The sequence below is a fragment of the Adiantum capillus-veneris genome, chromosome 8 (genome assembly GCF_014529385.1).
Source record: "Adiantum capillus-veneris isolate H3 chromosome 8, ASM1452938v2, whole genome shotgun sequence".
Lineage (NCBI taxonomy): Eukaryota > Viridiplantae > Streptophyta > Polypodiopsida > Polypodiales > Pteridaceae > Adiantum > Adiantum capillus-veneris.
Genome location: NC_140938.1, coordinates 38,474,446 through 38,489,588, shown reverse-complemented (window position 1 = coordinate 38,489,588; position 15,143 = coordinate 38,474,446).

The window sequence follows — 15,143 nt, the reverse complement described above, 5'->3', positions numbered from 1 at the left end:
CATGGAATATCTTCTCCCAATCTGGTGATTTCAAGACTGGAGCAGTAATGAGTGCCTCTTTCAATTTCTTGAATGATTCCTCACACTCCTCTGTCCATTCAAAGTTCACTATTAGCCTGTAAAGTGGTTGGCCTATTATAGCGTACATGTAAATGAATCGTCTATAATATCCGCAATGTCCCATAAAGCTTGTACTTGTTTCGCATTGGTTGGTCTAGGCATATCCACTATAACTTTTATCTTCTCTAAATCCGTGGATATTCCGTTTTGTGAGACAATATGTCCCAGAATTCTGCCCTGTCGGACCATAAACACACATTTCTCAGGATTGAGACAAATGCGATATGTCCTACATTTCTCAAATACTTTTCTTAGGTGTTCTAGATGCTCATCTCTCAGTAGAGAATGTACACATAAGTCATCCATGTATATTTCGAGAAACAGCCTTAAGTATTCTTTGAAAGCATGCGTCATCAGCCTCTGGAAGGTTGCGGGAGCATTGGTTAGACCAAAAGGCATAACTCGATAAGCATAAATTCCCCACTCCGTTGCAAAAGCTGTTTTATGTTGATCTTCCAGTGCTATGGCTAGCTGGTTATATCCTGAAAAACCATCAAGAAAGGAGTATGTTGTTTTCCCTGATACACACTCGGAGTCCCTGATTGTTGCAGCATTCACTTTCTTTAAGTTGACACACACTCGGAGTTTTCCGTTCTTCTTAGGTACTACCACAATCGGAGATACCCAATCAGTGTGTTCAATCTCGTATATGAATTCAGCTTCCATTAGCTTATCTATTTCTTCTTTGATTCGCTTAGCAAACGTTTCATTATATGTGTATGGTCTCTGTCTGCTAGGCTTTGCGTCTTGTTTCAGTGGTATTGAGTGTTGGCATATCGATGGGTCAACTCCCTTTAAGTCCTTATAAGACCATGCAAACACATCCCTATACTCTCTGAGAAGACTCAAAAGTCTCTCTTCCTCGCCTGGAGACAAATCTGTGGCTATGTACACCGGTCTAGGTGTCTCACCTGGAGCTGCTAAATCAACTTTTTTTGCATCCTCCGGTCCGTCATAAGATTCGTTCTCCTTCCTCTCTCGAATAGGTGGGGTTAATATCACCTTCCTATCCTCTATTGTGAATTTCCTATAGTGAGAGGGAACATCCATGTTTTCCTTGATTTTGGCGTTTTCGTCCTCTCCACTCTCAATTTCTGTCGTCCAAACTTCTTTCACAGTTTTCTTGAGCTCTCTGTACTTGTTTCTATGTTCTAACTTGGACTCCGTGTGTTCTCTGTTGCGCTTGTTCTTTTCTGATTTTTCTGTTTCAGTTTTCGTTCCATTATTTTGAACTTGATTTCTTGAGCCTCTTTTGTCTTTTCGTAAGCTCTTTTGATCACTGCCTCTCATTCTTCCAGAAATCTTATCCTTAACACAATCTTTGGCCTTTACTAGCATTAGGAATTGATTTTTTCCTCTTATTCTAGGCATCGGATTGGTTCTAACCCCTTTTGTTTTTTTCTTTGCTCTACAGTGTTTCTGGCGTTGTTTAGTTTGGTTCGAAAAATCATAAAATCGGACATCCATTATAGTTTCTTCGTTTCCGCTTGAATTGTCCGTTGACTCGTTGTCTGCTTCATTTCCCCACTCTGGATGATTGGGAATGTCGTGAAACACCTCTTCTTCATCTTCCTTTTCCAGTGTATCGTTCTTTTCAGTTTCTTTTTCGAGCACAGTTCTCAACATGAAATACGGAACCACGTCGTACCCGTCCTTGTCGCAAAATTTCGTTGTGGGACCATCCGGAATTGCACAAACATCTAGGGTTGCTAGAATGTGTGTCCATTTTAATGGTTCAAACGTGTCCTCTGGAAAGGGTTCCCCTCTATAAGTTTCGTCTTCGATAGCCCTTTCTAAAACACATTCTTCTCGTTTCAGACTTCCACATTCCGAAGCTCCACACATCCATAACTCCTTGGGTTTACCTAACCAAGCTGGAAATTCGGATCCCGCCAAAGTAGCTGAATCAAACTCCTCTACTGGTGTTCGGTTCACATCTTTGTAGCTATGGTCTTTCAGGTTCACACGTGTAGTGGTTTCCATACTTCTCAGGTATATGTGATCGTAGCCCCAATCCTGGACCATTTTCAACTGTCTCATGAATGGTCTTCCCAGTATGATATCATAGTTATTCTTCTTGCCAAAATCGACAATAGCAAAAGTATGTTCGTATTCAATGCCGCAAGAAGTCACTACAACTTTCTCTAATAACCCCATAGGTTTCTCCATGTGTCCATCTGCTAATTGGAGTTTCAACCTAGTCTTCCTTATTGCTGGTTTCCCCCATTTTTTCCAGATTTCTTTTGTAGCTATGGCTACCCCAGCTCCGCTGTCTAGTATTGCCATTGTGTTCACTCCTTGGAATTCAACTGGTAAGGTTGTATTTCCCTCTTCACCTTTGCAATACTCTCCGACCTTGTTTAAGGGTACAGGCTTAGCGTTCTTTTGTGGCTTGCTCAGCTCCTCTATGCTCTCTTGCAATCTCGATGTTGGATCTTTTATCCCGAATTTCTCCAAGCATTTTCCTACAGTGGTCCACATATGTGGACTTAGCCTCAAAAGCTCAGCTAGAGTGATAGTGCATGTCACTGGTGTTGACAAAATCTCTATCAATCCTTGCGAGTCCATGACTTTTTCTGATGAGATTTTTCTTGAGGGAAGTGCTCTAATCTCGGATTTTGCTTCATACTCTCCTAAGTATGAAGGTAAGGTTTTCAGTGAATGAGGTTTGCTCTCCATTGTTCTAACAGAGCCCCCATCTCCCCAGTAAGATTGCAGATCCAAGTCTACTTGAGATCCTGCCTCAAATTCCACTATGGGAGGATTCCTGATGTCCTTTTCCCAATTTGTCTGATTAGCTTGGCAACTTAGCTCGTTTGCAAAGTTTGCCTCTCTCACTTGTTTCCAAAATTCATTGTAATCCTCATCTTTTCCGTAAATCCTCTGTATGACTGGATGAAAACTCTCTATCTCCTGATCGGTTGTGTTCAATACTATGCGGTCATCCTTTTGTGTATTTTCAGGCTTTTGTGCACTGGGAGTCTTTTAGCTACCCGTGAAACGATAGTCTCTTGCTGAATTGGGTTTTCCTTCCCACAATTCATTGTTTCTTTTGGTGGTTCTAATAAGGCTTGTGCAGTCTCGATCATTCTCTGGCACATTTCAAGTCTCTGCTTTTCCAATTCGCGTTTGGGTATGTCATCCACCTCTGTTCTTGTGTTTGGTTGTTCTTTAACCTAGCTTCGTAAGCTCTCATCAGTGCGTCCAATGGTTCGTGTACCTTGTCGACTAGCACTGATCCCCCGGAGCTTAAGCTCGTTGTTTCTTTGATACTCTTTTGTTTCGTTCTTTCCGGGCTCATCTCTCGTTTCCCGTTTTGACTCTCAAGTTTTTCTAATCTAGCTTTAGTTTGCTTTAGTTCCTCAGCTAGAATAGCGTCTTCACGTTCTTTTCTCAACTTCATGCGTGCTTTTCTAGCTTTCCATGTGTTTTTCTGACTCCGCGGTCCTTGACTAACCACTTCAGTCGCCAACTTTCCATTCTCAGGTTCTCTAGTGGTTTTCTTAGCTTGAGCTCTAGTAACAACTTGCGTTGGTATCAGAGTTTCATTTTCAGACCCACTGCTGGTAGGAATAGTTTCTAACATATTCAATGTCGTCTTTTGCACTTTGTTTGGATTCTTTGAACAATCCTCAATGAAGTGAGTAACCCCACACTCAATGCAATAAGCGTTTATTCTAATGATTTCCGTATGTGGGCAAACATTCATCAGATGGTCACCTCCACACTTGTAACAGGGTCCTAGTGCTGGTCTTGGTTCCGCTTGATTCGTCCTTTGTGGGTAGGATGGTCTTTGTCCTGTTAACCCTCCATGAGCTATGAACATCAAGGTTCTTGCGTCCATATTGTATCTCTCTTCATCAGAAGCACTGGTAACTGTGGGTATTCCAACATTCCCCATCATGCCCCATGGTTCTGGTTGTTTTGGTTCTTCTGGTGGGTAATAAACTGTCGGAGACATGTGTGCACCCGATTCTTCGTAATAGGCTTGAACAGGCACTAAGGCTTGTTCTTCCTGATTCTCTAAGGTTGGTGCATATCTAATGCCCACTGGTCTTGCTCCTGGTAAAGGTGGTTGTTGTCCCAATACCGGTTGCGGTCTTTCTATCCCCATAGGTCCAGGTACATTTCCCGTTGGGTATCGAGGTACTGGATGTACTTGAGGTGGTGCTAATTGAGCAGGAGGTGCGTACTGGCGCTCCCTTACATACCCTTTGTTGTAATAACACTCCTCTGTTGGATGATTTGTCCATTTTTGTTCAATAGCACACCAATTCAGTGTTTTTGGCAATGGTTTTTGGTATGGTGCCATCCTTTTTAGAGCATCTTCTATCATTTTCTCTACATTTGGCATGGTTGTTGTTTGAACATTCTTTTTAGTGGTAGTCTCGCTCGCTACGGAGGAGGAGCTACTGGATGCACAATCTGTATCCGCTGACACCTCTCCATAAACCGTACAGTTATCCACTAAGTACAATGCCTCTCTCGTTACTTGCTCGAAACTTGTACAAGCTTTCAAGTGCAAGTCCTTCTTGAGAGTGTCGTTCCTCAGTCCCTCAATAAAGAGAACAGATAGTCTGTCATCTTGTGGTCGTTCACGTACTGGACATCTCTCAATGTATTGTTTGAAGCGAAGTGAAGCTTCCTTCACTTTTTTCGTGTTCTCTCTGTTTAAAAGCATATATTTGTGAGACCGTATTGTGCTTAATCCCTCGTTTTGAGAATTCCTCAGCAAACTCTCTTAGCAAATGGTCAATGTCATGGAATCCCCCAATGTTCATTGGTTGAAACCATGTCAATGCGGTACCTTCTAGAGTAAGACCAAATCCCTCGTATTGTGTATGGAAATCTGTTATCTGCTCAGCTCTTAAAACTTGCTTAAAGAGTGACACATGTGCATACGGATCTCCTGAACCACCATACTTCTTTGGCATACACTTGGCTACTTGAGATGGTCTCATACGTCTATGATCTGCTACCAATCTCATTGCTCCTGTGTCTCGGCTAAAGCTTTCTCTAGCATCATGGACTTCATGGGTTACCCTTGTCGGTTCCCCCGCCCTGAATCTACTACTAGGAGGTAAATGTGATGGTTCCGCTTCAAACCTTGGACCTGGCGTGGTATAGGTGGGGATTGGAACTGCACTACCTCGATTCGTCTCCATTGACTCTTGGGAATGTAATGATCCCATTGGTCCGAGCTTCGAGTCCCAAGGTTGACTGAAAGAGTCAGCAACCTGAGTTCTTTGTCCTCTTGTTGTCATTGAGTTTTGCACTCCATTTGTTGGTGCTGGTCTATGTGAGCTAGAAGTAACATAATACTGATGTAGTGGTCCCCCAAAGTATGTATATCCTTCTAATTCTTTGTTGCCCATTGTTGAGTATTGCCTGCCATACTTATCGTAAGCGGCAATTTTCACTTCCGATCCCTCTGTGTAGGTAAAGACATAGAGTCTTTTTTGGTCTGTCAACTCTCCGGTGTAGGGTTCTTCACATCTATAATAGAGATCTTGCTCCCCATTATTATATTTGTACAGCCCCACATAGATGTTATCAGTGTTGATCCTTGTAGTTTCATTCTCTCTTCTTAACCTCGCATTAGGGAAGTTCATTATTGGTGCTTTCTCCTCGAGTTCTTCATCTATTTTGGCTTTGGTGCCCATCAATCCCCACTTGTCCACAATGTTAGGATTTAGGACTACCAAGTACATGGTACCCTCGTCATCTAGATATCTATCTCCGCTATAGCTCATAGGCACTAAGTCCTTGAACTCACTAGGTCTTTCTTCTATCTTTACACAATAGCGGTCCATTCCATCTTTGTAGATCTTGGCACCTTGCTCATTGTCGTACTGGTATTTTATGAACAGTAGCTTCATTGTGGCGGAAGGGTTTGATGATCCTGCTGCCATATTTTCTCTGTTGTTCAGGTTCAAGTGTTCCAAGTTTTCGGTGAAAATCTCGTAAGATCTCTCCGAAGAAGTATCAGAGACACTTCCTTCAAAGATCGGCTCTAATGGTTGCACCCAACTTTGGTTTACACTTCCCTCGGTTGATATGACACTTGCTGGTTCCCCTTGTTTTGGTTGATTATTCCGGAGATTCCTGCCCGATCTCAAATTCATCAATTCCCCTAAAGGACTGTAACTTTTCCGTCTCGGCAATTTGTTTTCCCCAAGTTTTTGTGGTCAGAATTGATCCAAACTGATTGATACTTGGTCAATTGTTTAATCTTGTCAGTCGGACAACTTCTGTTTCATCAAGTGAGAATTTTGTTGCAGTTATGCTGAAAAAGACATTATACGCGTATGATGTCTTTTTTCACAGCTTTTGACTATTTTGATTATGCTCACTCTCAGTGGCCCCTTTATGCTCTGTTCACTCACAAAATTCAGTTTGAACTCTGTTTGAGCAAGTTATGGCTAGTTTAGGCTTTTCTTGGCAATTTCCTGCTTTTGACTTGTTTTTTGGGTCAATTGTGATCCAAATGGGATGAAACTTGAAATATAACCTCTAGACAGCTATTACAATGGATCTGTGTTAGCAAAGTATCAAAATATGTCCAAAATTAGGTCAAAAACATCATATGCGTATGATGTCTTTTTCATCAATTTGGGTCCAAACTTGATATTTATGCTTTCAACAGTGTTTGTGACAATCTTGTCAGGTCAGATTTCAAAAATAAGTAGTGGATGTGCCAAAAGACATTATACGCGTATGATGTCTTTTGTCCCAGATTTTGACTATTTTTGGTTTTAAGCCTTCTCCAATGTTTATAATTGAGTTTCAAGTGTTTTTGTCAGGTTTGAATGTAAAAACAAGATTTGAATCCAAAATTTCCTATTCTTTGCGTTTCTTGGACTCCGACTTGTCTTTTTGGGTTTCTTTGAGTGTTAATGCTCTTGTTTTAAGTTGATCTTAGGGTAAAACCCCCCTTCTAAACACTCTGGCAATGTCAAATTTTCAATTTTAGTCTCTGTTTAGGTCCTAAGACATCATACGCGTATGATGTCTAAAGTTGCAGATTTCCAGTTTTTCAGCACAGAACTCTTCCAATAGCTCTTTTAAGTGCTCAGCAACAATCAGTTACACAGAAAATTTTTCTGAACTTTGTTTATTGCATATTTCACTACCAAAGTGACTTTTTCAGTGATCTAACATGCAATCAAACACATCAAGCAAATAGAACCCCAATTGATAGCTCTAGATCAGGATCAAATCAGGCCCTACCTAAGCTACTTCTAATCATAAAATGGATTTTTTGCAATTGAAAATATAAAGAGATTTACTACCACACAAGGAGTAGCAAATGCTTTTTATGTCAACAACCACTTAAACACCATCAAAAACAATCTAATCTAAGCTAGACTAAAAATACTGTCAACGCGGAAGACCCAGGAATACCCCACTTCCTAGTATCTCTCGAGACCTTCGGAGTCCACCACTCCTAGATCTTTTCTAACTAAAGTATACAAAGTAGTTTATACGACTCACCTCGTAGGATTAGTCTAAGGTCACCTACTTAGGGCTCTCGTCCCCGGCAGCGGCGCCAAATGTTAAGGCAGTTACGCCGCTAGCGGAAGCTAAATAGCGAGAACTCAACCAACAACAGAATTTGTCAGACGAGGATGGAGCTTGACCCGCAGGCGCATGGAAACAACTAGGTGGGTGTCAAATCACCTACTCGACCTTCTAATGACAATCACTACTAAGGAAATCAAATCTAAGCTCTAAAATACGCAAGTGACTGAAATCCGTACTACGAACGAATGCTATACGAAACAGGATCTAGAATCATCGAATCGATCTCAAACTCAAGGGGAAGTCTATACACTAGGTAAGAACAACACCCTAAATACTTGAACTGCAAAATCAACCTATAACCACTCCGTACGGTAAACGCGTATGAAGACAGGCCGAAAAATACAGGTGACCGAAACTTGACCCCAATGGTACTAATGTGTAGCTCTGCTCGTTGTGGTTCTATAGATATGCTGCACGCTCTATTCCGACACACGAGTTGGAAGAAAACTCACACCGAAGCTCGTAGGAACTTACCACACGTAGAAGCCGATAGTGCGCACTCTTGGTATCTGTGCGTAGCTCTCACCGTTGCTAACACAATGGCGGTGTCGCTTCTCCAATGGCGGTCTCGTAGCTCGCGTAGCAAGGAGATAAGACTCTCTCTCTCTCTCTCTCTCTCAGACACAGTCACGCGCTCAAAAACTCACTTTGATTAATAATTGAATCCCCCTTAGGTTACAAAACTTTGGCTTATATACCTCAGCCTTGGAGGTGAGAACATCTCTAATTATTTACATCAGCAGGTGAAATTAAGTCGGGATTACAGGCTGGAAACTCAATTGAGTCCCGTTACTTAATGAATGGCTCAAATGAAAATTAATGTCGGAAAGACATTTATTACAATCAATGGTTACAAAATGATGGGTGTGAGCAAAAATGCGGGTGTGATCCTCTGCTGGCTCAACAACCTTGAAACTCTTTTATGTCCCTAGCTTAGAGAAGCATTGCACTCTTGATTATCTCCATACACGAAGGCAAGGTTGGACAAGTGGTGGACCTTCAAACCAGAATCTCTATGCAATAATAGGCAAGTGGTGGAGCTTGTTTTCTCCATGTTCCAATGGAGCCTAGCTTAGACAAACAATGGAGCTTGCTTCTCTCCATGTTTCAATGGATCCTAGCTTAGAAAAGTGGTGGAGCTTTGCTTCTCTCCATGTTCCAATGGACCATAGCTTAGACAAGTGGTAGACCTTGAAAAACACCCCCCGTATACAACATATTATGGGGTTTTCATGTTTCAATGGCTCCTAGCTTGGACAAATGGTAGAGCTTGCTTCTCTTTATGTTTCAATGGATCCAATCTTAGCCAAGTGGTGGACCTTGAAACAAGAATCCCCCCCCCCCCATGTACAACGTATTATGGGTTTTGAAAGCACTGGGAGAAAATAATAGCTTTGATAAGTGGTGGACCTTGCTTCTCTCCATGCTTCAATGGAGCCGAGGTTGGACACATGTTGGAGAGAAGATGGTTGCCCATGAAATAAGACCATGCATGCTATAATCAATCATATGTTGTACACATGGTGGACCTTGCAATTGTTTTATATGCCTAACTTGGACAAGTGGAGGACCCTTGATTACCTCCAGATATCAACAACAAGCCAAGTTTGGACAAGTGTAGTACCACCAAACCAGAATCTATATGCTACAATAGAGTATAGGTAGGACACGCGATGAACCTTGATATCAAACCATCCATGCTACTAGAGATGATAGGTTTCACATGTGGTGGAACCTTGTATCAATGTTCTATGTGTAGTTTTTGACTAGTGATAGACCTTGAAACTAATCCCTCTAGGCTACAAGAAAAAAGAGATGGACGAGGAGGCTAGACTACTTTTGTTGCATCAATGCATCCCATGTTACCACATATACTATAGGGTTCTTGGATAAGTGTTGGATCTTGTGTCAATGCTCCATGTCTAACTTGGACAAGTGGTGGACCTTGGTTCTCTCTATGCTTCAAATGGGCAATAGATTGGAGACACAGTGGCCTTTTTTTTCCAATGATTTTATTTTTTGGAAACCTTGGAGGCACCATGTAAGAGGCACTCTAAGTCTTCCATACAATGGACCTATTGGACTATAAAATAATGATATCTTTCTTTGATATTGTCATTATTTTATGCATAATATTTTCTTCTTTTTGCTGACACAAAGGAGTTAAGTGATATAAAAACTAGATGTATTTCACACTATGATTGGCATGAAGATCCTTTTGGGACACCAACTTTTCCTATTCCCAAAGATGTAATTTTCCATATTAACGGTGTGGATTTTGAAGTGCGACTTTCATGTATTGAAGGAGCTAGTTATGGGCTATTTGTGCATACTACCCTGGAAAGTGGTTTGACTATTCTAAACTATGGAGGGCATAAGTATAGATTTCAAGACTGGAAAAAGATATGCAAAATATTTCCAAGAGTTTATAAATATTCTCTTCTAGAGGATCCAAACATAGAAGAAGAGGAAGATCAATCATACATTATTGGTTGTGTAGAAGAAGAAAACGTGTCGGGCTATATAAATAGTTCTCACAGTACAAATGTCTGTCCCAACGTACGCTATACATTTGATCCAAATTTGCCACCTTGGCATAAATGCACCTCTTCACACATCAAGTCAGAAGAATATGGCCATGTATGCATTGAGACTATTTGTCAAGTTGAAGCAGGAGAAGAGTTGTTTGCTGACTATAACTTTACTTGACATTGTAAAGTATTGTACATGGATGGAAATCTCAAGTACATGCATCATTTTCATTTTTCATGGATAAAATCTAAAGTAAATATAACATTTGATTATTGTTTAGTTTATGCTCAACGAGAATCTAGAGTGCTCTTATGCTTTGTGTGTTGTCTAACATATTTGATTACCTTGGCCATAGAATCTTGATTCTACTCTAGATTTGTGATAAATCTTACCAAAATTTAATCAATGTCTAGGTTGGACAAGTGGTGGGGCTTCAAACATTACTGTCTTAAACAAGTGGAGTTATCTTACTTGAATAAGTGGTGGCCTTTGAATCCAAATCTAAGCCAAATCTCTAATTATTTTCTTGTAGTCTAGGTTGGACATTTGGTGGACCTTGTATCCATGTTTCCTCAACAAGGGTGGCTTTTAGTTTTCACTTTAAGTACTCATCTTTAATAAAGTGTAGTATGGAAAATGTTGAGTTAGTAGATTGTATTTTAGACAAGTGGTGTTTGGTGTACGAATGCTGAAAATGGTTGCAAGGATTCTAACAACGACTTTACCTTAAATAAATTTCTTACTAGGAGTTCTACATATAAATATGGTGAATAAAATTCTAGTGGTTTTGAGATACCATTTGTGTGTGTGTTTTCTTAGATTCACAAACTGGGATAGATAATGCTCCTATGGTTCAGTCAACAACTATAGAATCCATAGATTCTATGGTTTCTAAAGTGCCCAAGATGGATGATATTTCTATACTAGAGTCTAGTGTTGTGCAACTTGAGCAAGCTTCCAATAATGAGAACCAAGAAATCGATGCTTCAAAAATGCAACATACATCAAAAGAGACTGAAAAGTCCACTCACGAGCTATTGCCAATTGGTACTACGTCATGTAGCGTAGATGTTGAGAAATCCATGCTTACAATTATATTGGATTTAAATGGTCTATTGTTGAAACGTTCCCCTCAACCATCCTCACACCACAACTCAGTGCAAATGGATTCAAAAAGATATATTATACTCAGGCCAGGTTGCATCCAATTCTTGAAGACTATTTTACAAAGGTTTAATGTTGCAATTTGGTCGACAGCTACTAGGAATAATGTGTATCAAATCCTTGCAGCACTAAACAACTTAGCTGAGGATACATTGCCTTTCTTTGCAATTTGGTCGCAAGATGTTTGCTACACCGCTCAAACTCAAAAATTGTTTAGACCCGACAATCCAAACGTTGAGGCAATGTTCAAGCCTCTAGCCAAAATTGCCATGGGGTTTGAATGTGATCCACAAAGAACAGTGCTTATTGATGAATCTCCTTACAAGGGATGTATTTCACCAGCAAACAATTGTATTTTTCCACCACAATTTGATGCTGAGAAGATGGTTGACAATATGCTCTTGGAGGAGCTACTGCCATACTTGATTCAGCTTGATGAGAGAAGGGATGTGCGTGATTTAATTGCTTCTAATCGTTATGGACAACCTATAGTGACAAATGATAGTGAATACAAACAAATCATGGAGTATTGGAAGCAGAAAAATGATGTTTGGCCAGCTAAGGTGTTCTTTACAAGAAGAATACCACCTGCAAAAGGTGACAGAGATGAAACTATCATTGAAGATGCAAGTGACACAAGCCACCGCAATGAAATGAGAAGAGCCCAAATACAAGAGATCTTGGCAAAGGAGCATACACCCATTGAAAGCATGAAGGCGTCACAATTGACCACTTTAGCTAGGCAATTGGGTTGTAACACAAAAGGAGTTTTGAAGGCAACCACAGCAAAGGCTTATATAAATAAGGTGAAAGCTGAGAACAATCTTCTAAGGCTGGATAGAAAGCAACCCTAAGGTACTAGTGACATGTCATATATTCTTGATACACATGCTTGAACACTCATGTGCATGGTATCTAACAAATCTTTCTTTTTATTCCTTCTTGCAGGATCTTACAAAGGATACTACTAGATGGAGCTCAATCAATAGAGATTTTGATATTTTTGCTCAAAATAATGAAGCAGTCACCTACATTTTTTGTTTATCAATTTCTTGAGAGACTTTATTTTAGTTTGTAATCATCAAATGAAATGAAAAGTATCCTTCTTATTAAGATTGTTGATCTTTTTCTTGTTCAAACCTTTCAATTGTGATTTATAGTTTTGTTAGCATGAGATTGTGCTTTTTTAGTTTGAAAAAAAATGTCAAAGATCCAAGTCTTTTTGGCTTTACTTAAGTTATTAATTGTGAAAGATCCAAGTCTTTTTGCTTTACTTAAGTTATTGATTGCCTATGTAATAGTCCTTAAAACAATATCGGATGGCTTTCTTGCTCCCATGTCTCACATTGGTCTTTATGTAAGACAAGTGGTGACCTTGAAAGTATGGTCTCATATCTCGATCAAGTGAAGAGACATGAAGCTTAAATATCACTACTATGTATCTAGTGTTAAACTCCATCGAGACAAAGACTAGATAGCCAAATTGCAGTCGAGTTTAAGTGAAAAATCCATTTGAGCTAAGGTAAAACTTACAGTGCCTCATTTTTCTAGGATTCTACCCCATCAAGGAAGTTAGAATCTAGCACAAACCAATTAATACTCTTTTGGAGCTTAGATAGGACAATTCGTGGAACTTATGAAACTTATTATTGAGTTAGAGTCTAGTTTAGATAAGCAAAAGATCTTCAAACCAGCACTTGACTTTCTTACTATTCAATATTCAAAGTCCCTTGAGGCTAACAAATTACATACCCACTTGTAACCTAACTAATGAGTAATTATATAGATCTAAGAAAGTATATATAATGAGTCTTCAAACTAATAATCCAAGGGAAGAGAGTAGCAAGGTTCACTACTTGTCCAAGCTCAGCTCTAGACAACATAGAAAGATGCTAGTTCTACTAATTGTCTAATTATAGGCATGGAGAAATGATAGAAGGTTGACCACTTGTCCAACCTATCATCTCTAGTAAGATGGGAGGTTTGGCCTTAAGATTCACCATGTAACCAACCTATACATCATTGTATTATGAAGAGTAAAAAAGCAAAGCTCCACCACTTGTCCAAGCTAGTTCTAAAATCCACATGGAGATAAGAAAGCTCCACCATTTGTCGAATCTCTCTTCCATTAAAACATGAAAAAACTCATCTATGTTGTATAGGGGGACTTTTTTCCAAGGTTCACCACTTGTCCAAGCTAGGATCCCTAGTAGCACGAGTGGTTTGGTCTCAAGATACACCACTTGTACACTCTATGTCATTATATTAAGAAGAACTATGTATTAAGGTCCACCACTTGTCCAACCTATAAGGTTATATCTTAAATGGTATCCTTTCTCACCACTTGAAATGCCCATGATATGTTTTACATGGGGGTTTCATTCCAAGGTCCACCACTTGTCCAAGCTAACTCTATTCAAACATAGAGAGAAGCAAAGGTCCACCACTTGTCCAAGCTAACTCTATTCAAACATAGAGAGAAGCAAAGGTTCACCACTTGTCAAAGCTAGGCTCCGTTGAAGTATGGAGAGAAGTAACCTCCATCATTTTTCCAAGATAGGTGCCATTCAAACATGGAAAGAATCAAGATCTACCATGTCTCCGAGATTCTAGGCTCCATTGAAACACCCTAAAACCATGATATTTTGTACATGGGGTGTTTACATTCAAGGTCTACCACTTCTCTAACGTATTATACCTAGTAGCATGAGTGATTTGGTCTTAAGATTCACCACTTATCCACTCTATGTCATTATATTAAGAATAACTGGGTGTTAAAGTCCACCACTTGTCCAACCTATAAGGGTATATCTTAAATGGTATCCTTCACCACTTGTCAAGGTCCATCACCACTTTTCCAACCTATAAGGTTATATCTTGAATGATATTTTTCCTCATCACTTGTAATGTCCATGCTATGTTTTACAAAGGGGTTTTGTTCCAAGACCCACCACTTGTCCAAGCTAACTCCATTAAAACATAGAGAGAAGCAAAGGTCCACCACTTGTCCAAGATAGGCTCCATTGAAACATGGAGAGAAGGATGATCCACCATTTCTCCAAGATAGGTTCCATTGAAACATTGAGAGAAGCAATCTCCACCATGTCTCCAAGCTAGGCTCCATTGAAATACCCTAAACCCATAATTTTGTACATGAGGGGTTTACATTCAAGGTCCACCACTTGTCCAACCTATTATCCCTAGTAGCAAGAGTGGTTTGGTCTCAAGATTCACCACTTGTACACTCTATGTCATTATATTAAGAAGAAATATGTGTTAAAGTCCACCACTTGTCCAGCCTATAAGGTTATATTTTAAATAGTATCGTTTCTCACCACTTGAAATGCCCATGATATGTTTTACATGGGGGTTTCATTCCAAGGTCCACCACTTGTCCAAGCTAACTCTATTAAAACATATAGAGAAAGAAAGGTCCACCACTTGTCCAAGCTAGGCTCATTGAAACATGGAGAGAAGGAACCTCCACTGTTTCTCGTAGATAGGATCCATTGAAACATGGAGAGAAATAAGCTCCAGCATGCCTCCAAGTTGCTAGGCTCCATTGAAATACCCAATACCCATAATTTTTTGTGCATGGGGGGTTTACATTCAAGGTTCACCACTTGTCCAACCTATTATCCCTAGTAGGTTTGGTCTCATGATTCACCACTTGTCCACTCTATGTCATTATATTAAGAGGAATTAGGTGTTAAGTCCCACCACTTGTCCAACCTATAATGTTA